Below are 23,010 nucleotides of genomic sequence, written 5' to 3'. Positions count from 1 at the left end.
GAGGCACAGGGCATGGTTATCCTTGTCTTAGGGCTCACAGTGAATGAAAAGCACTGTAGAGCCTTGGCAATAGTCTGGTATCTGGCTTCTCAGTCTCAGGAACCCCTGCTTCTGGGCCAGCTGGGCTTGTGGTTTAGACACACTAGTGCTCCCCAGTGTGCAAAAGGGAGAAGGCAGGCCCAGCTAGGAAAGGGCTGCCAATCATTCCTGGGGTGGGCCCAGGTTCCCCTATTAGGGCCTGCCTCCTTCTGCGTGTGTGTGTGTGTGTGTGTGTGTGTGCATGCACACACACATGCACACACTGTCACGCTCTCCTAGTTACTTATCTGGGGGAGAATGGGCGTGCAAGTTGGGAAGAAGGCTTTAATGGGGTGTCCTGAGGTCCAGCCATCCAGGGCTGAGAGTTGCCTGCTGTTCTCCTATCTTTGTCTCTGCAATGAGGAGAGCCCTGAATAGTGCCAGGCTTATTTCTTGAGGACAGGAAGTGGGGCAGGAGAGGCCCCTGGGAGAGAGGTAGCCAGAGGGAGAGCAAGAGACAGAGATATCAAAGCACTCTCTGATCCCTGGTCTGTGGTCCTATGGTGCTACCAAACTCTGCATCAAGCCTATGTATTCTTGGCAGTTGGGGAAGGAGAGGAAAACAACCCAAGCTTGCATGAAAGGCTGGATAGGGCCTGTATGATCTGGATGACGTCACCACTCCTCCTGCTATAATGAGGCAGGTAATGGGCTCCGTCTGTCCCAAGAATGAGGCAGGGGGGACAGGGTATGTGTGTCAGCCTGTCTATGGTGGGTGGAAAGGGGGCTGGGAAGGGTCAGAGGAAAGAGGGCAGGTCCTTGTTGCCCCTTCCCCTATCCCTTTCCTCTGCTCTCCCAGTGCTGGAGGGATAGGATGAGCACAGTGCCTGGAGTCCAGGGGGCAGGTGGGACAGTTCCTGCTGGAACTGAGGCAGGGCACAGAACAGTACCTTTATTAATGCACACAACTGCTCTGCATGGTGGAGATCATGGGCTCCGTTTTACAGACGAGGACACTGAGTCTTAGAGAGTCTCACAGCTGGTCAATGAGGAGCCTGGGATTTGAGGCTAGAACACCCTGGCTTTGCTGGACCACGCTGTCTTTGGGACCTGGCTTTTGCTCTCGGCTACACCTTTTACTGCTGTTCCCTGGGCCTTGGTGTTTGCCTTTGGCCAGTGGGGCCTGGGAGGCAGCTGAGGGTTGCAGCCACTGGCTGGAGGGGAGGCTGAGCTTCCACCAGGCCTGCTAGACGCTGGGGGTTCTGGTTGAGGCTTACTGCCGTTGCCAGGAGGAATCCTTTCCAGCCAAACTGAGTGAGAGGCTCCACAGCGCTGTGCTGAGGGGTTGGGCTTCTGGGTGTGTGGAGAGCCCTTCAGAGCCTCCCGCCCTCTTTGCTCCTAGCTGGTGGGTGCCTTCTGTGCATTTATGAGGTGACTGCAAGGCGGTGGGGGAGCCCGTGTGCATATATGTGGGCCATCCAGAGGCCTGGGGAGGCACGTTTGAGCACTGAGCGTGGAGTAGGGCCAGGCTGAGTTCGTTGAACACCAACTGTTGGTCACAGGACTGGGGGATTTACATACACTACTTTACTTAATCTAAGAACAACCCCATGAGAGATGGACTATCACTATTCCCGTTTAACGATAAGGGAGCTGAGACTCAGAGAGGCTGAGAGACTTGCAAAGATCACACAGCAAGTGAGTGGGGGAGCTGGCATTTGAAACTAGGTATGAGCTGGGGTCTGTGCTGCTGCTGGGAGGAGGGCAGTTAAGTTTTGGGAAGGACCTCTGGTGGCTGCTCTGTATTTGGAGAGAGGGGACCAAGGGTCAGGTGAAAGGTGGAGAGGAGAGGCCTGCTGGGGTCTAGGGCTGTATGTCCTTGGCTCTGGGTGTGTATCCTCAAACCTGCTTTAACTCCCCTTCAGGGGAGTGGTGCACATTCCTATGGTTCTTGATCAGACAAAGGCCTGGAGGTGGGACAGAAACAGGGCAGTGTGCCATGCTGACAGCATCTGGAAATGAAGGCAGAGGGGGGGCCCGGGCTGTGCAGGCCTCCAGTGCCAGCCTGGAGCCGTGGATGTTCTCCGGATTCGAGCAGGGCCAGGTCTGAAGGCTGGAGGGATGGCTGTCTGGTGGCTGGGCTGGTTAGTGGCCATGGGCCATGGGTGAAGAGGTGAGAGAGCAGAGGGCGTCCGGAGGCTTCTCCCCTCCTTGTTCTGAGCCCCTATCAGTATAGGCTGAGGGCGTGGTTCATCTTTGCTTGTCTCCGTTCTTTGCGCTCCCTTTCCCGGCCTCCCAGAGCGTGGAGTGAGAGTGGGGAGCCGGGGGTCCCTTGCCCCTCCCAAGCCCCTCCCTTGGAGGCTGTAAATATTTTATCTCCACCATCTCCGCTGCGGAAATTGCTGCTTTTAACACCTTTTTTCCCTTTTGCTTGATACAAACGAATGCTGGAAAAATTCTGTGCTGGGCGCTCACTCTGTCGCTTCTGCCTGTGCCCAGAGTCCCCTCCAAAAACTCTAATTGCTTTTAAGCTGCGATAGTTGGCAAAAGCAATTTTCTTTACATTATGGAGAAAGGGGGAAAAATCCACCACATTTTCTTCTTCCTTTTTTTTTTTTTTTTCTAACTTTTCGTTTGGAGTTCCTCCTCATGGCTGCTAAGAAGATTCTGGGAGAGAAACGGAGTAGAGAGAGATGTGGGTGGGGAAGCAGAAGCACGCTTGGAGAGGGCCTTTTGCCTTTCCGGTCCTCAGTTTCCCCATTTAGAAGGTGGTCCTATGTCCGTTCATTCATTCAGCAGACATCCTGGAGCACACCCCTCGAGGGCCAGGACTGGCTCTGTCTTTGCTGCCGCATCCCCAGCACCCAGCACAGAGTGTGACGCAGAGTACAAGCTCAATTAAGATCAGTGGACTGGATCAGCAGCCCCACTGTGAGCCAGGCGCTTTGCCAAGCCCCAGGGGTGCACCGGGATGGGTCAGAGGCAGCCACTGGCCACAGGAGCTCACTGATGGGCGAGGATCCTCCAGACAAATCTATTGCTGCATTTCTGAGACCTCATGCAGGGGGTTGCTGGCTACTTAGGATCCCAGTGCAGGGCAGGGCAGGGCAGTCGGGAAAAGCTGCCCAGGGGAGGGCCTGGGCTGCATTGTGATGAGGGGGAAGGAGTGTGGCAGGTGAACAGAGGCCAAGGAGCAGGGAATTCCAGACAGGAAAAGCATGTGCGGAGATGAGGGGTGGTGAGCACCAGAGCCGAGGGTGGGGTCTGGCCGTGGAGGAGGGGAGGCTATCGGGCTGGGCCCCGAGTTGCCTGGAAGAGCTTTCCATGGAGGTGGGGAGTTTGGACATGATCCCAAGGGTGAGGGGGAGCCCTGGAAGGGTTTGGAACTGAGGACATGTTGGGGAGATCCCTTTGGCTTCACAGCAGGGGTCGGGGAGGAGGGGCTGCCCACTGCGAGGCTGGTCCTGGTGAGCTGGTGGGAATGAGACAGGATCCAAATTCCTGGTGCTTCTCTCCTCTGCTTGTGCTGTGACAAGAGGTGCCCCGGCCTTCCCGGGGCCCTGGGGTGAGGGGGCCCCCAGGGTAGGAGTCCAGCTCATAGTCCTCTGTTGCCGGAGTCAGTCAGGTTTGCCTGGCTCTGGGTTACTCAAGACCCTTTAGGGTGTACGGAGCCCGCTGACCTCTGACCCCTCAGGTGACCTTAGAAACCATCCGCTGAGGTGGTGGAGCAGGTGGCCATTTCCCACTGCCAGGGATCGCCCAGGTTTGCCCCAGGGTTGTATAGGCAGGTGGAGAGGGCCTGGGGTTTTGAACCCAGGTCTCAGGGCCCTAGCTGGCTGCCCCCACCCCCTCTGCGGTGCTCTCCTCTGCCCCCAGCCCTCCTCTCTTCTTCTCCCCTCCCGAGCCCTGTGCTCCTTCCCTGTTTGCAGAGCGTGTGGGGCTTTTCAAAAGCATTAATGATAGAAAATAAATTGGAATCGGAGAGGAATCATCGCCGGGCATTCTCGGAGGGCCGCCTCTGCCCTCGCGTCTCTCAGCCATATTGAAGCCGGCAGCCCGACCGGAATATGAATGAGTCCGGGGCCGGCATTGCTCTTAATCTGTCGGGGAGCCCTCCCTGGCCAGACGTTGCTCTCCGGCAGCTGCGCTGTTTGCAGTGAGGCCCCAGCGGCTGCGGGGCCTCACCAGCCAGGACTGATTTCTCTGGGATGGAGTCACAGTCCACGGCTACAGACGAGGGGCAGGGGAAGCTTCGTGCCCAGTCCCCTCTCCCCCTCTCCCCTTTAGACCTGGGCTGGAGACACAGCCCCGAGGCTGGCCTGGGCTGGGTCAGGCATCAATGCATGGACTCAGGTAGGGGAGGTACCTGTGGAACTACCAGAGGCTCCTTGGGGTCTGGATTCCTCATCTGGGTATTCAGGGCCCCTTGTGAACTTAACCCACTTCATTCTCTCTCCTCCAGGAAGCCTTCCTTGATCACTGCCTGGCTCCCACTGGGTTTCCCATTTTTGAGCCTCGTGTGGCCCCTGGAATGGGGATGCAAACCTGGTGCCTGAAGGGGACAGGCAGCTGAGGAGTGGAGGGGGCTGGGTGTGATCCAGTCAGGAGGGGTAGAGATGGGCAGTGTAAAGACAGGGTGTGGGAGTCCTGTGAATGGCCGGCCAGAGCTGTCGTCTGCCCACCATCAGGGAGCTCCCGAGGGCAGGCCCTGGTCTCCCTGCTCACACAGGTGTAAGGCTCTGGGGACCTGGGGAATAACTTGGGGCAAACTGCTAGCTTAGAGCTGGGGAAACTGAGGCCCAGATAGGGGTGGTTAGGAAGGGCCCCTGTTCCGCTCTAAGCAGACTATACGTCCATGCTGGTATGACCCCCACAACAGGAGCAGGAGGTGGGGTTTTGTGCCTTGTTTTAGAGAGGAAACTGAGGCTCAGAGTGGCTGGATCTGGGACACGCTTTAGGCCTGCGTTTGAATCACTTGATTGGAGCCCTGGTGCCTCTCTCTGGCAGGATTATGGGGGCGCTGAGGCGAGTTCAGTTGCCTGAGGGGGCCAAGGTGCATTTATGCCCAGAGTGAGCTCAGCTAGGGGCAGAAAGCCCGGTATCCTGGCCCAGATCTGCCACCCACTCCCTGTGTGACCTGGGCAGTGGGCTCTCTCTGTGCCTCAGTTTCCCCAGGCCAGTCTGAGAGAGGCCCCGTGGGGGGTCAGAGTGAGTTTGGGGGCCCCCGAGAGTTCGTGGGCCCTTGGCCTGGCTGCCACCCCTGCTCAGTGTTACTGTCTGGTCCCTGGGCTCTTCGGCCCCAGGCCAGACTCATAATGAAACCTCTTGCTCCTGTCCTCTGTGGGCTCACCGTCTTGCGGGACATAGTGACGGGGCACCCAAGAAGGACCTGGGCTCTGCAGGTCCAGCTAGTAGTAAGGGGCTGTTAGGGAAGCCTGTCTGTCCCATACCCGAGGAGGGATGAGGGACTCAGGCCACAACCAAGTGGGAGGACTGTACACTCAGCTCTGTAGTCTGGAGCCTCACCCCTGCATGACCTTGGCACTTCCTTTCACACTCAGAGTGGACTCACAAGGACGCTGTGTGGTAGCCCTGAGGTGTAAGACAGGAGGAGCCAAGGCCCAGAGAGTCCAAGAATGAGACTCGGGGTTGCCATTCACCCACTGTGGCCTCGCCTGGTCCAGCCTGTGCCTGCACCCCTTGCTGATGAGGAGCTCATTCCCTCCCCAGGCAGCCCTGCCCTCTACCTGAGGGAGGTTTGAGCTCCCTCCCCCTACAGTATGCGTAAATTCCCATCTAGTTTGGTGCAGTTTCAAGGCTCACAGACTCCCAAGTCCCCTCTCCCTGGGGACCCCAGTTAGAAACTCCTGCTTTCATCATTCCCCATGTGACCTGGAGAATGTCACCAGTCCCCAGGCCGTGCTCTTTCTGCTCTGACCCCGTGAAGATGCCACTCTGTGCCCAGCTGGGGTGGAGTGTTAGGATCACCTGCTCGTTCTTTCCACAAACATGAGTCCTTGATGCCTTGTCGGTGCTAGGCCTGCGCTGGGCTCTGGGCGCAGAGGAGAGCAGGACCCACCCCTGGCCCTGGAAATCATGTCCGTCAGCACTCACTGCTTGGGGCATCAGGACAGGACAGAGGTGTTCCCACCCCAGCCTTTTGGGAGAGGCCTCTTGGAGGACACTGGGACTTGCCAGGGAGGGGCGGCATCCCTGCAAAGGAAGCAACAAGCACAGAGTTTTCCAGGCCTGTTTCTGTCTTGGTGGCAGACGGCCCAGTCTGCGGAGGGGAGGGGAGCCCTGGGAGGCACTGGGTCAGGCATGAGGCTGAGGGCCAGCTGGGGATGGGGCTCTGCTGTCTGCCACCTGCTCCTGGCCTGTCCGCAGGTCTGCTGGCTGCCTGTGCTGACATATGCACGCATGCTCACACATGCACACCCACACATGCGTGCAGTCCCACTGACTCTAACTGCAGACGTGAGCACACACACACCCTCCACAGTTCCTCCCCACAGACCTCGTGGGCTCCCCTCCTCTGTGAGCATTGCACACCTGCACACACCAGGCCCTGTTGCCTGGTGGGCCCATGGGCTCACCCATCCCCTCTCTTTATACAGAGAACCCTGTAAGATCCCAGAGCTGAGCCTCAAAGTCTCCTCCCCTCGAGTTTTATGTCAAGACCCTTTCAGGTTACCCCGCCCCCTGGGCTTCCCCTGAGCTGCAGCCTAGACTTTCCCAAGAATGTGATATCCCAGGGTTTTCTGGACACCTCGGGAAGCCTCCCATGCTAGCTGCAGAGAACCAGAGCCCTGCTCAGGGGCCAGAGGCCCTGGCGTTAGCCCCAGAGGGTCTGGATCATCTGTGTGACCTTGGGTAACCTTCTGGCCTGTTGGCCTTGGTGTTGGGGTGCAGGCATATGGGCTGCACCTTCTCCAGCATAGGTTTTCAAACTTGTTCCAGAGCCCAGGTGTCTGGGTAGGCCCCTTCCCTTCCCATCACAGCACGGCTGCTTAGATCTGCATTTTATATGAAGGTTTGGGCAGGACTTAAAGGAAAAACCCATTAACTCTTTATTGATTTTGCTTTTCTGATTACAAAAGAAAATCCAACAGTGCGTTTGTGGATAAGAGCCCATGGCAGCTCCTTCGTCCCCTCCTAAGAGGTGTTCGTTGTAACATCTGGGTATTGTCCTCCAGCCTTTTGGGCCATATACCAACAAATTGCTATTTATAAAAATAGGATCATTCTGAAATAGCATGGTACAGCTTAGTTTTTTTCATATTGTTATACATAGATATGCCTCTTTCTGTCAAATGGCTGCAGACTATGCCAGAGTAGAGATGTGCTGGATTTTATATGAACATTCCTTTATTGATAAGTACCGAGGTAATTTCTAATTTCTTGTTTACTCTTACCAGTGATGCTCTGTGAGCATCCTTGACTATTTATAAGTGAGTGTCTCTGCTATGGTTTCTATAGGAGAAGCTCCTAGAAGTAGGATTACTGGCTTATGGGGTGTGTGGGTTTAAAGCGTTTTCTGACATTGCCAAATTACCCTTCCAAAGGTTGAGCCAATTCCCCCTCCCTCCAGTGGTCTATGAGTGCTCATTTCCCTACATCCTTGCCAGCACTGGTTGTTATCAATCATTTTAATTTTTCCCAATCTGATGGGCAAAAAATGGTATCATGTCATTTTCATTTGCATTTCCCTGATTGCTAGTGAGATAGAACATCTTTTCATACATTTATTGGCCAATTGAGTTCTTCCTCTGTGGATTTCTAATTCACTGCCAATTTTCTCTTCTTTTGTCTTTTTTCTTATTGATTTGTAGCGGCTCTTTGTATATTAGTGATGTTTCCTTCCAGTGTCTCACTTGCCTTTTAGCTTGCTTATAGTGTCTCTTGATGCACAGATGTTTTACGTGTTTATATACTTGGATTTATCAAATTTTCACTTTATGGCTTCTGGGTTTAATGTCTGGCATAGAAAGCCTTCCCCCACTGCATAAGATTTCATTTCAAATAAGAATTTTATTGCTGAAAAATCTTTGCAAAGCTCCAGTTTGCAGGCTTCTCCTGCCAGCTGCAGCCCTGGCTCTGGGGGAGGGAGGGACGGCACGTCTGTCCTTTCTTTTCTGTCACTGCCTTTCCCTCCGTCTCTCTGGCTTTGGAGTCGTGGTCACTCTGTATCTCTTTGGGCCTCTGTCTCTCATGTGCTCACCCCCTCCTTTCTATGTCTCTGCTGTTTTTCTACCCCTAGCTGGTTTCCCATAGGACAGCAGTAATTAGGGACAGGTGATGGCAGTTGTGGCAGTCCTCAGTGGATTTGCAAGGCTGGCAGGTTGGCGGAGAACGTGCCCAGCCCCCCTAGCCTAGCCCCAAGTCTTGTGGGCTGATGGGGCAGGCTATGGGCCAGTTTTTTTGTTTTGTTTTGTTTTGTTTTCAGAGACACTCGTTTCCTGCTGGGAGCCTTAGGGCAGTCTCTGAGCCAAACTAAGTCTCCCTTCCCCTGGGGAGCCTTCTTAGATCTTTTTGTCACTTCCAAGGCCCCAGACCCAGCCTCTCTTTGTCCTCACTCGTCATTCCCCATCTTGCCTTCTCAGCGCTGCACGACCTGGGTTCACCTCTTGGGATCTCGGTTTCCACTTGGCTAGAATAGGTCCTGGGGGTCTGTACCAGCTGCTGAGAGGTGTGGCCCGTGTAGGATACAGCTCTGGAAGGTGTTCCCTCCTGCTCTTTCAGTACTAGCCTCCCCCACCAAAAAACCAAACACCACGGGAGGGAACTTTCCTGTTGCTGACAGAGAAACTGGGACTTAGTTCCACAAAGGCAGTGACCGATGGTTAGGGCTCACTTGTTCTCTGCTCAGGGCAGGGCCCCAGGCCCAGTGCAAGGTCTGGCTCGAGGGAAGTGCCAGGGAAGGCAGGAACAAGGTAGGAAGCTGCTGAGCCTGGGGGAGGCAGAGGGGGAAGGCAGGCAGGCATGGCATTCTGGGACCTCCTTCTGTGTAGCAAGGCACTATCCTCATGAGTCCTTATTCCTAGGGACTGGGGGTGCTCATGGGGAACACCTCTGGGTGTTGAGGGCCCCAGGTGGGCTCAGTGTTGCCTCGCCCTGGAGATCTCTGTATGGGGCCGTCGGGAGGCTCTGGGCTGAAGGAGCAGCTGGGAGACGAGTCAGGGAGACCTGGAGTCTCTTTGAAGCATGGCTCAGAAGTGGGGCACTGAAGTCTCTGAGGGGACCTTCCCTGGGCTCCCCCGCGTCCCTCTAGACTTCTGTCCCAGCACCTTCCTTCTGTCCATGATGGCCTGTCTCCTCTCTGAGGTCCTGGCAGGTAGCAGCGGTGTCCTTTACGTCTGTTTATCCCAATCACCAACACAAAATAGGCCCTTACCAAGTCTAGAATGAATGAATGAGTGAATGAATGAATGGACGGATAGATGGAGGGATTCATGGATGGGAAGCTGGGGAAAGTGTTCAGGTCTGGGGAAGAAGAGACATGGGTTCTGGGCTTGACTTTCCTGCTGACAGGTTGGGTGACCCTGACCCTCAATCTGCACATCTGCTCGGTGGGCGTGGGTCCCTCAAGCTCTGTGGTCCCGAGACTGTGTTGACCAGAGCAGGCACAGGCCTATCTATGTCTCTCGGTCTCTCTCCCCATCCCCTGCGCCCCCCACCCCTGGACCGTCCTCTTCGATGGTGGTGTTTGCTCAGCACCTGCTGGGCGCCGCTCCACAGAACGGAACCCCCTGTGGCAGCACCCTGGAGTGGGGCTTTCTGTAGAGTTCTCATGTCCCCAGGGCACGTCGCAGTCCTGTTGAACACACAGGCCTCTGGTTCCTGCAGCTCCCTGGGCTTCCCTGAATGGGCAGGGAGCCAGGAGGGCAGGGGGGAAGCCCCCCGCTCTGTGGTGGTCTCCTTCCCCTCCTTGGCTGTGAGGCCGGCAGCCGGGATCTCTTGTCCCTTGTGGAACTCTGCACACAGGCCAGCCCGGGTCCAGGGGAGCTCCTGGCTCCCACTGCGTCTCCCTGCCCCAAATCATTGTCATGCTCTGCCTGTGGTCCTATTGCCATAGCAACTCCTTGTGATGCCGCTGAGGAGAGTGGGAGCTTCAGGAAGGTTTGGGGAGAAGGAAGCCGGAGGCCCATTCATTATCTTGGAACATGGCAGCTGGGGACTTGGGGTGGTGCTGTGGGAATGGCTTGCCCTGCCAGGCTCAGGGGGAACTGGGCTCGGGGCTGCCAGCCAGGTGGTCTGGAGGCCTGCCAGGAGCAGGGCTGCCTGGGTTGGCTTGGGCCTGGCTGGCTTGTGCCGGTCTACCTGGAGCCAGCTTGGGCAGCCACCGGGGGCACCCCTGCCTGGCTAGGGCTGGCTTGGAGGACTCAGGCCTGAGGGACTGGCCAGGCTCTGGTTACCAATCTGTCCCAGGCTGGCACCCTTATGTCCTATCTTGTCCTTTAGGAACAGCCGCCTTAGGAAGGCAGGGCTGGGGCTTGCTGGCAGCCCGGGGTGGAGTTTGGGGCTGGCTAACTGTGGGGCTAAGCTAGTCCCGTGTTATGGGATCTACCCTGCCCATAGCTCTGTTGTCAGGTCAGGAAAGCCACGGTGGGCCCAGAGACTTGCTCAGTGCCCATTTCCCTGCCTCATTCTTCGAGAGGTTGGCAGCCCACGAAACAAGAAGACTCTGGCCTCCAAAGAATCCCTCCATCTTAACCTTCTATGTAGGTGAGAAATTCCACCATTCACGTCTTGGACTTGACAGAATATTGATCTTGGGAGGGACCCAGAGGCCTTTGCTATCTTCTGCCCACATGGTGGCAGCCATCTTTGCACCCCATCAACCCAAGCTTCCTTCCATTCATCCCATCTGGAAGGCCTCGTGAGTCCTCCTAGGGACCTAGGCCTGTGCTGGACGGTGCCAGGTGGGGAACCAAGAGGGGAATGAGGGGTCAGCCTGGCCCTCCAGGAAGGCAGGGAGCTGCTGACCCTTGGGGAGGGCAGCTGGAAACCAGGCCAGGTGAGAGGCCCACTCTCTGCCTCTCCTTCCCACCGTCTCGGGCTTGAGCCCCCACTGGAGGCCGCTTGTACTCATGTTTTCCTAATCCTTGCCTTTTTGTTGACTCACATTTGAAGGTGGGTTTCTCAGTGCTCCCCAAGCCAAACGTCCGTGAAGTCACTGCTGTGATGTATTGCTAATATTATTGTTATTTTTGATACACAGAAGAATAAACACATATCTGTGAAAATAAAAGCATTTGTCTGCGTACCACCTAGACTCCCCTTGGGCCTGCACACACTTTGAGAAGCACTGATCAGATGGGCACCTCTTGGCAATGGCTCTGGAAGGGGCTTGGGCCTTCACACACTTTGAGAAGCACTGATCAGATGGGCACCTCTTGGCAATGGCTCTGGAAGGGGCTCGGGCCTTCATCTGAGAAGTGGAGGAAACCAGGGCTCAGGAGGGAGCTTGGCCCAGGCAGCACAGCTGGCATGCCCGAGAGCTGCCTCCTTGAACTTCCAGCCCGAGGCCTGTGTCTGGGGGCCTTGCCAAGGAGACAGAGCCCCCCAGGACCACCCCCCACTCATGGAAATTGCCCTTGGAGACTATATGGTGAAGGAATAAATGAGGAGAGGTGGGGAAGGAAAGGGTGGGTGGGTGGGTCCCTGGGAACCAGGAAGCTCAGTCTCCAGAAGAGAACCCCTCCCGGGGGGGCTCTGCCTGCATCCCTCTCTAGGGCCAGCCCTCAGGCCTGGTGCTGGCTGGATACCACTGAGTGCCAGGCAGGGGACCCCTTCTCTCTGTTTATCTTCCCAGTGGACTAGGCAAGAACACCGGTATCCTCATTTTACAGAGAAGGGAAGTGAGGCTCAGAGATCTGATTGTCCCAAGGTCATAGAGCCAGTGGGTGGGGAATCATATTCAGAACCCCACCCCCAACTTGGGGCCAGAAACCCCACCCTTCCTAGGGCCTCACCTGCCCCAGCTGGTGGCATGTGAGAGAGAGAGAGAGAGAGAGAGTGTGTGTGTGTGTGCGCGCATGTGTGTGTGTGATGTGTGTTTATTGCCCATGCAGGTACAATCAGATCTATTTGTGTGCCTGGGCCCCCTCCCCAGCCCCACTCTCTAGAATTGCCCCCCCCCACCATGGCCTGGCTCTGGCTGACAGATCATCTCCTCTTTCTCCCACAGCCTCCTGTGCCCACAGGCCGTGAGGCTCCGCTGCCTACAGGCAAAGAGGGCTACTGAGTCAATCCCAGGCTGACCCCAGCCCACTTGCATTTCCCAAACGCCCGCCTGACCTGAGGTAAGAGGCCACTGTGGGGTGCAGGGCACAGTGGGGGTGGCAGCAGCCATGGAGGAAGGTGTGGGGTCCCCAAGGGAGAGGCTGCAGGGAAGCCACGGAAGAGCAGTCTTTCTGAGGGTGCCCCCCTCTCTCCCGCCCTAGGTGAAGCCAAGTCCGGGCGGTTTGATGTGGCAGTGCCCCCTTCTGTTGGCCCTTGAGATCCCAAGCCTGGGGTGTTCTGAAGACATGGTTTCATGGACACGCTGGCTGACAGGTCCCCATGTGGTGTGGGAGGTCACCGATAGCGAGCCGAGGGGATCTGGCCTTGGTTTGGTCACATTGTTGACCAGATGTGTGCGTGACTTTAGGAGGGAGCAGGAACGGGTGGACTGAGCCAGTCAGGGCCCAAGAAACTGTTAAGTGACACTGGCACAGACCCTAGCCTGTGGAGTTTACCGGAGCTCTCAGCCAGAGTCAGTGCACAGATCCAGATGCCTTCAGGGCAGGAGGGGGCTCGGGCTCAGGTGTGTGCATGTGACAAGTACTGGCAGCCAGGTGACCTTGGCTCTGCATGAGCAGAGTGGCTGGCTTGGACCGAATCACGAGGAACAGGATATTCAGAATGTGGGAGGTGACAGGCCCTCCCAGTGCATCCCATGTGAGGCGAGTCCTGAAGAAATGGTAGATGGGGAAGGAAGGGGACCTGGGGTGCTGCCTGACTTGACTCCTGGCTTGCTTATGACCTTGGACAAGTGACTTCTACTTTTTATCTGGGCCAATCTGCTGTTCTTGACAGGCTTCTGGGATCCACCAGAAGGCTGCAGAGGGATTTTACTAAAGAGAAGGAATAGGGGACGGCTGGGAGCAGCAGGGTAGACTGGAATGTTATCCCTATTTTCAGAAGGAGAAAACCCAGAGGCTCAGCAGGGCCATGGGCCTTGAACCACTTCTCCTGAAGGATTAGGTGACCGGAAGGTGTGGCCGAGGCTTAGCCAACGCCCACCTCCCACCCAGGAAGCTGGTGGGTGTGGCAGGGAGCCGAAGGCTGGATTTCCTTCTGAACTCTAAGCCTCACTTTGAAGTCCAGTTTTCTCTATCGAAATATTCCTGCTAATCAGTCAGTTCTGGGTGGATCGAGCAGCTAATTAGCCCCTCTGGTTTAACCTGTAATTGCTGCTGGGAGACAGGGAGAGGGGATATGTTCAGGGTTATTTTCAAGGCCGCCAAGGGCGATGGGAGGGCTGTGCGCAGGGGCATCAGGGAGGCTGGGCCCTGTCCCCAGCCTTGTCAGGGGCCACAGTGTCCTCCCCGCTGCCCAGGGGGACAGCCCCAGACAGCGGGAAGCTGGGCAGACAGAGATAGACTGGGGAACTAATGCTGGGCGTAGGCTGCTCCCTCACTGGGGCTGGGGGGGGGCTTGGAGGAATGGATGCCTGGGCTGAACCATGAAGGCTAACGGATTCTTTTAAAATGCTCTATGTTTCTGATTATTTAAAAAAAACAAAACAAAACAGCACACATTCTCTATAGAAAACATGAGCATTTGGGTGTTTTGCCTGTCAGTCTTTTACCAAATATGTATTTATGACATAATTGGGATCAGACTATACTTACTGTGTTCTAACCTGCCTTTTGTTCTTCATACTATACCAAGATAGTTTTCCCATCATGAAATACTCTTCTGTAATGCGATTTTTAATGGCAGCATAATGTTCCAGCCTGTGTGTACTGCAGCATGGGTAACAATTCTCTGTTACATATTTTGATGACTTCCAACCGTGTTTCATTATAAATAGGACTTGCTTGAGCGGGAAGACGTATGTGGGGTTCTGATGGTTTGGGGGAGGGGGAGGGCCCAGGCGGAGCAAAGGTGTAGAAGCAGGGGGCTTTGGAGGGTTAGGCGGGTGCCTTACCTAGGAGGGTGCAGGTCCAGGGGGCCTCTGAGGGGTGCTGGGGCAGGGGGTGCTGAGACCTGACCCAGCAAAGCTCTGAACAGCTGGAGGAAGCCAGGGTTTGCTTTGCTCCCTCCTTGCCTCCTGTGCCAGCTCCCCTGCCCAGTCCACTGGTGCTCCTGTGGTTGGAGGGGAGGGGGCAGGATGGCAGGGTGGGGGAAGAACAGGCAAGGCTTAGGGGCCCAGGGGCTGCAGCCCTTGACTTCTCACTCACTGGTGGGCTCCAGGACATTAAACTCAAGCCTCTCTCTCTGGAGAGCCCCGCTGGGGTCTCCACCTTGGAGCAAGGATGCACAGAAGCTCTGGGCATTTACCCACTCCCAGATCAGAGCCTTCCTTCATCCCCTTGGCGGGAAGTGGAGAGCCAGGGATGGAGACTGGCGTGTGGTGTCACTTTCAGGAGGCTTTTCTGAGCTCCAGGCCCATCCTCAGTACTTCAGACTAGACAGAAAAAAACAAAGCAAAAAAAAAACCCCCCAGATTAAGTAAATTCATCGTATAAGCTTAGGGAGTAATAAGTGCCATGGAGAAAAATAAGGCGGGAAAAGGGAATGGACGAGCAGGGAAAGCCATTCTCTGCAGGCTGGTCAGGAAAAGGCATCTTAGGTGAGGTGCCCTTGCAGTGGAGAGACCTGAGGGGAGGGGACAGGCCTTGAGCTGGGAGCAGCCGGTGGGGAAGAGGGGCCAGGAAATAGGGCTGTGCAGGGCCTTGAGTTAGGATGGTTGGAGGTGATTTGTGGCTCAGGGGCTACGGCTCACTGGCTCATGGGGACAAGGCTATGGGGGTGGAGGGGGAAGAGTAGAGGCTGGTTGGTGGTTAGGAGGTCCCAGCCTCCATCCAGAAAGAGATGGCAGGCCAGGCCTCGGCGGGGAGGTGTGGCTGGTTGTGACAGCCTGAGGATGGGCTTCCCGCAGGGGAGATCAGAGCCAGAGAACAGGGTGGGTGGAGCAGCCTCTGACTGACGGTTGTGTGGGGGGGCGGAGCTGAGGAATAGTTGGAAGAGGGCTGCCTGGAGGTGGTGCCCTGGAGAAGCCAGCATCCTCAGGGCTGGGCGGGTCTGGGCAGGCCTCCGGTCTCTGAGGCTGCAGCAGAGGCAGGGGCTGGGGCTGGGCGAGTGCTGGAGGGAGTCGGGGCAACCGGGATGGGGTGTTTTAAAGCTTCTGGGGCTGGACCAGCTCTCAGCCCATGGGGGGTTCCAGCCCTTGGGGGTGCCTGTTACTCCAGCCTTGCGGATGGACGAGCTCTCTGGAATGACCAGCCTAGAGGGAATGCTGCCAGCGACCTTCCCTGCTGCTCCTCCCCAATGGCTTCGCAGTTGGCACCGCCATTTTGTAACATCCTTCAGGGCTGCTGTGGGCAGGGAGCAGAGTGCTGATGCTGGGCCCAAGCTTCTCTCAGCCAGGAGTCTGGAGCAGCCCAGCCACCTCTGAGCCCACCTGGTGGTCACTACAGGCCTGCCTTCATGCCAGGCTCCTCCACAACATGCCCGCAGGGGCTCCTTGCTGTCTCAGGTGGAGCTCCAAATTCCTCCTCCTGGGCATTCAGGGCCTTTCCTTCCTTCTTTCCAGCAGGGGACTCTTGTTTCCCATCCCCATCCACAGCAGGCTCGGTCTCACCTTCCATGACCTCTCTCCTGAAAGCTTTTCTCTCCACCAGCCAAATCCCACCTCTTCCAGAACGCCTCCCCCACTCAAAGTGGGTACACTTTGGCCCCTTTGAATGGCTGTACCTTTTATGTAGGGTGCTACCCCATCATTTGCTGTTATTATCCTCACCTTTGTCTTTATCTTTGCCCTGTTCATCATCTCCTGCCTCAGTTCCCTGCCCCAGTGCTGGCCCCGTCCCCTGCCCCATTATCCAAGCTCTTGCCAAATGGGATCGGGCTCAAGCCCTGGAGCTCTCTGGGCCGGGGGCCCAAGCCTGGCTCTGCGTCAGGGGCCTATCAGGACCTCTGATCCAGAGTCACCAGGGGAACCCAGGAATCTGGATGGTTGATGAGCCCTATTGTCACTTCTGAGGGTCAGCTGGCTGGGACTGTGCCAGGCCAGCCCAGACTCACGCTGAGGGGAGTGCCGAGGTCCCCAGGAGCTTGGCCTCTGACCTCTCCTTCCACTCTCGCCAGGATGGGGACCTCGCTCTCTCCAGGCCAGCCCAGGTGTCGGAGGCAGCGCTGCTCTGGACCCAGCTCCTCCTTGTGCTGACTCAGCTGAACCTGCTTCCTGGAAGCCTCCGTGGGTGGGTCTCAATTGGCTCCAATGGGCCGGGGGCCATGTTGGGCACCCAGGAGCTCTGCTTTCCAACTCGCGGTGGGCAAGGGGTCTTGGCAAAGCGTGGGGACTCGGGTGATGTCTGTGGCCTGAGGGAGGATTCGCCCCCAGCTACACCTGCCTCCCTGGAGCAGCTCCCACTACGTTCAGACTGTGGTCGCAGCCACACGCTTGGCCCTCTGGGCATCTCTGCTGCCCTAGTCAGCACCAGGGTGTTTCAAGAGCATGGCCCATTCCTCATCTCCTCCTTATTGCAGCTGAGTGGAGTGAAAACCCGGGTGTGTGGCTGTCATAGTTGCTGGGTCTGGTGTACAAAGCACCACACGTTGGGGGTTACGCAGAAATGTGCTGTCTCCCAGCTCTGGAGGCTGGAAGTCAGGAGACATGGTGTCGACCGGACTGGACGGGAAGGACCCATCTGTGGATTGTAGATGGCTGTCTTTCCTGTGTCTGGCCATATCATCTTCCTTCTATGTCTTGTCCAAATCTCCCTTTCTTTTAAGGGCATAAAGCTATATGAGATTAAGTGCCCCACTTGACTATGAGCTTACCCTAATTAATTAATTACACATGCAGTAACCCAGTTTCCCGATAAGCTCACACTCTAAGGCCCTGAGGTTTAGAAGTTCAACATGTCCATTGGCGGCGGGGAGGGGGGGTCACAATTCAACTCATAACAGCGGGCAGATGGCCTGGGATTTCCGCAGCAATGACCATGGTGGCTCAGGTCGCTTTGGTGGTGGTGAACATCTCATGCCATGAAGTAAGCAAGGGGAGTGTCAAGGTTGCTCCAATCCCCAAGAGGGATTTCTACATCAGCACTGGGACCAGGACTCCTCGGAGGAGGTTTGCTTCAGCTCGGGGTGTTAACAGGGACCCAGGAACGTAGTTCCCAGGGTGTGCCCCCAACAAGCCAGTCCCTGGACACGCTGGATGGAAGGCAGGTACACAGAGTCAGGCTGGGAAGAAGTCCTTGGCCTCTGCGCCCCAGGATGAGTGACCTGGGGCAGCTGCTTTCTCTGGGGGGGGAGCTCAGTCTACCTGCCCCCCCCCCCCCCCCCCCCCGTGCTTTTAGCTAGGGAGAGAATGAATAGGAAGGCGCTTTGCTTTTGTTCCTTTTCATTTGTTGACTCTGTGGGTGTTTTATTACCTGTGGCTCTTTGCTAGGCCCTATGCTCTCCCAAGGACACAGAGATGAGAGGGTTAGGATTCAGGCCCTCAAGGAGCTCATAGGCCATGGGTGAGCAGGGGTGGGGGGTGTGAAGGTTATGGGCCCCTCTGGAGTCAGCCCACCTGGGATCCAGTTCAAACTCGGCCTCCTGCTAAAGGTATGAGTTCAGGCTGTTCACTTTAGCTTTCTGGGCCTTAGTGTTTTCATCAGCAAATCGGGAGTAATAACAGCATTCACCTTGTGTGGATTAAGTAGGCTGGTGCACCTAAGAGCTTAGACCAGGGTCCGGCCCATAGTAAATACTCAGTAAATACTCAGTAAGCACCATTCTAAGTCACCAGCTACAGGCCAGCGTGATGGAGGGTGGTAGAGGGGGTTACGAGCGGTTATGCAGGGAGTGTTGGGCTCTGGGAACCCAGCAGTTGGGGCCCTGGGGTTTGCCCTGCCAGCCTGCTCACCCCAAGTTCTGAGTGTGGGGTGCTGAGAGGGACGTGGGGCAGGTGGACCCAAAGGGGGAGGCTCGAGACCTTTCGACAGTCATGGGTGGAGTGTTCTGGGGGTCCGTGCGGGGGTGGGGGTGGCCGCTGCCACTCCTACCTCTGCCTCTGGGGTGCTCTGCGGGCGTGGAAGGGATGCTGAGGTGCTTGGTTTGGTTAGCCTTTGTGTTTAGTCCCCAGGTTTCGGGCAGAGAAGATGGTGGGGAAGCCAAATTAAAATTCCTCTTTGAGAAGTGAACAACTTCCCAATTAAAGGATTCTTATTTGTGAGATGCCTTGGAGGCCTTTTCAATCAAGAGGCTCTTCTGAGTAAGAAAAGGGCTTGAGCTGGGTTTGGAGAGAAGGGTGGAGCCTGAGCTGCCAGCGAGAAGGTGGGGGGGGGATGCTGAAGACGCCCCAGCCTTGGGAACAGTGGCTCTGTGGGGTGGGGGTTGGTGCGGGGAGGGCAGAGAGGGGGCACTGTCTCCACACAAGCCCCCTCAGCCTTTAAGCCCCTCTGGCCCCAGGCTGAGCTGAATGCACCAGCGCCCTCTGCTAGGACCTCTCTGTCTTCCTCAAGGGACCCTGGGCTCTCGCCCTCATGCCCCGATGGACCTGGGAGGAGGCGGGGTGGGCCTCTGGAATGGTGGATGCGGCCTGGACCTAGTGCCCGGGGGCCAGCCAGGTGGTGGGGCTAGTGAGATGGCAGGTTCCCCCGCCCCCGGCTCTCCTGGTGATGTTCCGGGATGGCTTTGTTGCTGGGTGGTGGGGTGTGTCTACCTGCCCTGCAGCCTGGCCCCCCCACCCCAGCACCCCCAGCCGGCTTCCTGGGAGGCCACAGCTGGCCTGGTAGGGGCTGAGTATCTGCTAGGTGTCCCGGGAAGGGAGCACCCTCAGATCCTGCCGGAGACAGGCAGCCTCGCTTTCCCGAATGCCTTGGATATTAGAGGCAGCTCCTGTCCGAACCCTACTCACAGATGGGGAAGCAGAGGCTCAGTCAAGTGAGGGGACCCCTCGACGTGGAGAGGAGTTCTTGCTCAAAGGGGCTTGTTTCCCCCTGACCACCGAGGCCTTCCAGGTCGCTGAGCAGAAAGGAGCTGGGTGGGGTGGGGAGGGGGGGAATACATTAGCCAAAACCCTCCCCTCAGTGGGCAGGTCAGGCCTTTACCCCAGCCCTGGAGGGTCTAGGCCTAGGAGTTGCCAAGGTCATTTGAAGAGACCTGCCATGGATGGCTCCGCTGTCCAGGCGGCGTGGAGGGTGGCGGGAGTGTTTTCAGCTCACACCGGCCACCCCCTCCTGCAGAATGTCCTACTTTCTGGAAGCCACCGCAGTGAGGCTGTCTGTGTACACACCCAGCACTGTGAGAGCTGGGCCCCTCAGAAAGGCCAGCCGACCATGCAGGCGTTCTCTGGAGCCCTGGGGCTGGGCCAGTAATTGGGAGAGTATGCTGTTCTGGTTGGGGCCTGGGAGAGGGCCACCTGGCAGCCGGGGAGAGGGTGGGCCCCTGGGGAGACCTCAGGCACGCTGACCACCTGTGTGTTCTTGAGCACATGACACGCCTCTCTGGGCCTCCGTTTCCTCCTGGGTAGCACCAGGAGCAGAACAGTGGAGCTGAGGTGGGGAGGATGATGTGTACGCAGTGGAGGGCTGACGGGGCCATGTATGTGGAATGTGGATCTGTGGACATCCCAGCCCCGCCTCTTGGACAAGTGCTTCACCTCTCTTAACCTCTGCATAACAGGCAGAACAATACCCTTCTCACACTTGTGTACTTCATCTGTGGGACTCCTCTGTGCCCTTCCCCCTGAATCATTTAATGAGCCCATTCTTCCTGAGAACCTAGTGGGCTCTGCCTGGACTTGGTGGCCACAAAGTGAATAGGTGACACTGTCCCTGCTTTTAGGTAGCAATGTGTAGTTAGAGTGCCTGAGGAGATAGGCTCTGAGCCTCAGGAAAGGGAGATGGGAGCTGGAGAAGTCAGGGAGGGCTTCCTAGAGGAAGGTCAGACCTTAACGTTCAGGAGGTTTTGGGAAGCAGGTGGAGCATCTGGTGTGAGCAAAGTGTGAGCAAAGTGTGAGCAAAGACCAAACACAGGGTAGGTTGTGAGTTCCTAAAAGCAGGCAGTGGGAGGGTGGCGGACGGGTGGGTGTATAGGTCAAAGCCCAGAGAGGTCCTGGTCCTGGAACCCTGGTGGGGGTAGGGGAGTTGGGAGTGGGACAGCTGTCTCCTGACATAAGGGGACAGCAAACTCGCAGCCTAGATCCCAGCAAGGAGCTTGGCATGGAGCCTGTGGGGAGGTGTGGGGATTCAGCCTAGGGTTCTTGCACAGACAGGACTCCCTGGGCTGCAGGGCCTCAGGTGGGAGATGAAGGCCTGAGGTGAGGCCTGGGAGGGGCTGGTGGCAGCTGCCCTGATGGGCCTGTGGGGAAGCTCTGACTGGAGGTGGGGTCAGTCCAAGGGCAGTGTCGAGCCAGGGTGAAGGAACCAGGCAGTTTGGCTTCTCAAGGTCAAGAGACTAAGAGCTGGAGAAGTGGGAGGGGTCTCTGGCAGGACGGGAGAGCTGGGGGGCTCCCCCTTACTGAGCACCCATTATGTGCCAGGTTGAGTCAGACTTGCTCTGAACTTGGGCTTACACAACAGTCCAGAGAGGGGGCTGGCACTTAGCCTTGGCCTAGGGCCCTGGAAACTAGTCTCAGAGAGGCTAGTGACTCACCCGTCCCGGTTCACATTTCAAATCTGAGCTCCAGACTTCGTGCCTTTTCAGTGGCCCCACGCTGTGGTTTTAGAGGTGATGACAGACTCTTCTGAGTGAGCTCAGTTAAAAGGACACCCTGGTTTTGTCTCTCTTGGGGAGGCTCAGAGCTGTGGGCCTGTCCTAGTGTCACACAACATTGGGGTCTGGCATCCTTGGCTTCCTGAAGAAGAGATGAGTGCGCTCCTCTCCCTGATGGAGTCTGGTGGCCCCTGCTGTGGACAGAGGGAGCCTTCCAGCCCCAAGCCTACTCCAGTCTCTGTCCCTGAGGGAGGCTTTAAAGTCTCAGCCCCAAATTAAAACCTATGAGGGCTTCAAAACAATGAAAAATTTCCCTAATAAAAGAGGAGGCACACTCAGGCATATCCTAAATGAATGGAGTGACTTCCGGGATTAATCCAGGATGTATGGGAGGGCGCCCAGCCGGGAAAAGCGTGCGATGGAGATTGTAACAAATTGTTTGCTCGAAGGAGGAATAATTCTTAATGTGCACCGGCTGTAAGCGGAAGGCACCTTGGCCGCGGGCAGCCACGATCACTTATTAGCTGGTCCCGAGCAGGGTCTCTGCCAGGGCAGCCTTGCCTCCAGGCCTCTGGACTTTCAGTGATGACCTTCCACTCCCATCAGACAGTTGAGTGGAAGTGAGCAGGCCCTAAATCTGTCCTTAGAGCACCTACACCAGGACCTCTGGAGCCCTGCTTTCTCCCCCAGCTCTGCGCCTTTGGCCAGGTGGGAAGGAGCGGTACCCGCCAGATAGTAGTTCCTTCTCCTCCTCTAGGTGGTCCTGCTCTTCCTCTCCAGCCTCCCGCACCTCCCAGGACTCAGGCTTGCCTGCCCCTCCACCTCGGATCACTCTGGGAGTCTCTACACGGACTGGTCTCGGTTTACCCATCAGCTTGGGTAAGTGCTTCCTTCCCAGATCCCTTGCCTCTGGCATGGGAAGGGCTGGGGGCTGCGCTGTTCTCCCCAGCCGGCTCTCTCCCTGCTGCCTCCTCGCTTTGTGCTGAACTTGGGGAAGGGAGGCTAAGCCAGCTCACAATCTGAACACCACCTCGAAGGTGCTGGCGGCGGAGAAAGGCCTCCTGGGTTCCATTTCCCACTCCCAGCCCAGGTGTGGCCCACACAGAGACCAGATAATGGGGGTCTGAGTCACACAGGGCTGTGTTGGGGATCTGGCACCCAGGCCACTCCCCAGTCTTTCCCAGCTTCCTCCCCTGTGAGAGAGGGGGCTCTTAGCCTCACCCTCACCTCTCATTTCTGAGAGCACGGTCTCATTCCCCCATGCAACAGTCTGGGGAAGAGGGTCCTGTATTAGCCCGTTAGGCAGCAGAGGGAACAGGTGAGAGAGGACGGGGAAGTTGTGTAGAGTGGTTGGTTCAGGATGCACACCTGTCCCTGGAACTGCTTCCTAATGTTTAGAGGAAGGGTCCTGGATCACCGGTGCTGCTCTGTAGGGCTTGTCTCCAACCCCTCCCTCTCCTCAGCTGAAGAGGAGGGGCACCGGAGACCCTGGGCACAGAGCGTCCTGGCCCCCTTCTCACTAGCCGCTCCGGCCTAGAGCTGACTATCCATTCACTCCCTCGCTCCCTTCCCAAATGAGTATGAAACCCTGTCCTGGATGCCAAGTGTTGCTCAAGTCCCAGGAAGCAGTTCCTGGAAGGGTATACATGCCGCTTTTGCCCACAGGTGGTGTCTGTTCTCGAGGGAGGGACAGTGAGCCAGGCCACAAATAATGTGGGTCATGTCATACTGTGATGGAATTGGGAGGGGAGCAGCCGGGGCTGTAGACAGGGAGTGGCTGGGGTAGGCTGAGTGGCTTTGGAGCAGGAGGCATCCGGGCGGGCCTCCCTGAAGAGGTGTCAGTGCAGCTGGGATCTCAAGTCTGAGAAGAGATGGCATTCCAGGTGGGCAGGACCGTTAGGCAAGGGCCGGGTGGTGGGAAGGAGCTGGGTGTGTTCAAAAACCAGGAGGAAGACAGCTTGGCAGGCGGTTGGGGAAGGAGGGAGGGGGGGAAATGGGGGTGGGTAAAGGAGAGGGGGGCTCAGAGGCCCTACGGAGGAGCAGGTTTTATTCAGAGTGCAGTGGGGA

General features: G+C 56.9%; 1 protein-coding gene across 4 annotated transcripts in view; it reads left to right on the top strand.

Moving 5' to 3' along the window:
- LINGO1 (leucine rich repeat and Ig domain containing 1) overlaps window positions 1-23,010 on the top strand; it is a 191,868-nt gene that overhangs the window by 10,410 nt on the left and 158,448 nt on the right. The window contains exons 2-3 of one of the 4 annotated variants that reach the window (XM_047738958.1): window positions 12,209-12,323; window positions 21,701-21,822. The exons of 1 other annotated variant lie outside the window; for it this stretch is intronic. The gene's annotated coding sequence lies outside the window, so the exon portion shown is untranslated. The remainder of the gene's footprint in view (window positions 1-12,208; window positions 12,324-21,700; window positions 21,823-23,010) is intronic. 2 more of the 4 variants (XM_047738961.1, XM_047738959.1) reach the window with 2 other exon arrangements.

The sequence above is a fragment of the Lutra lutra genome, chromosome 7 (assembly GCF_902655055.1).
Source record: "Lutra lutra chromosome 7, mLutLut1.2, whole genome shotgun sequence".
Classification (NCBI taxonomy): domain Eukaryota; kingdom Metazoa; phylum Chordata; class Mammalia; order Carnivora; family Mustelidae; genus Lutra; species Lutra lutra.
This window is presented reverse-complemented; position numbering and strand designations above follow the sequence as displayed.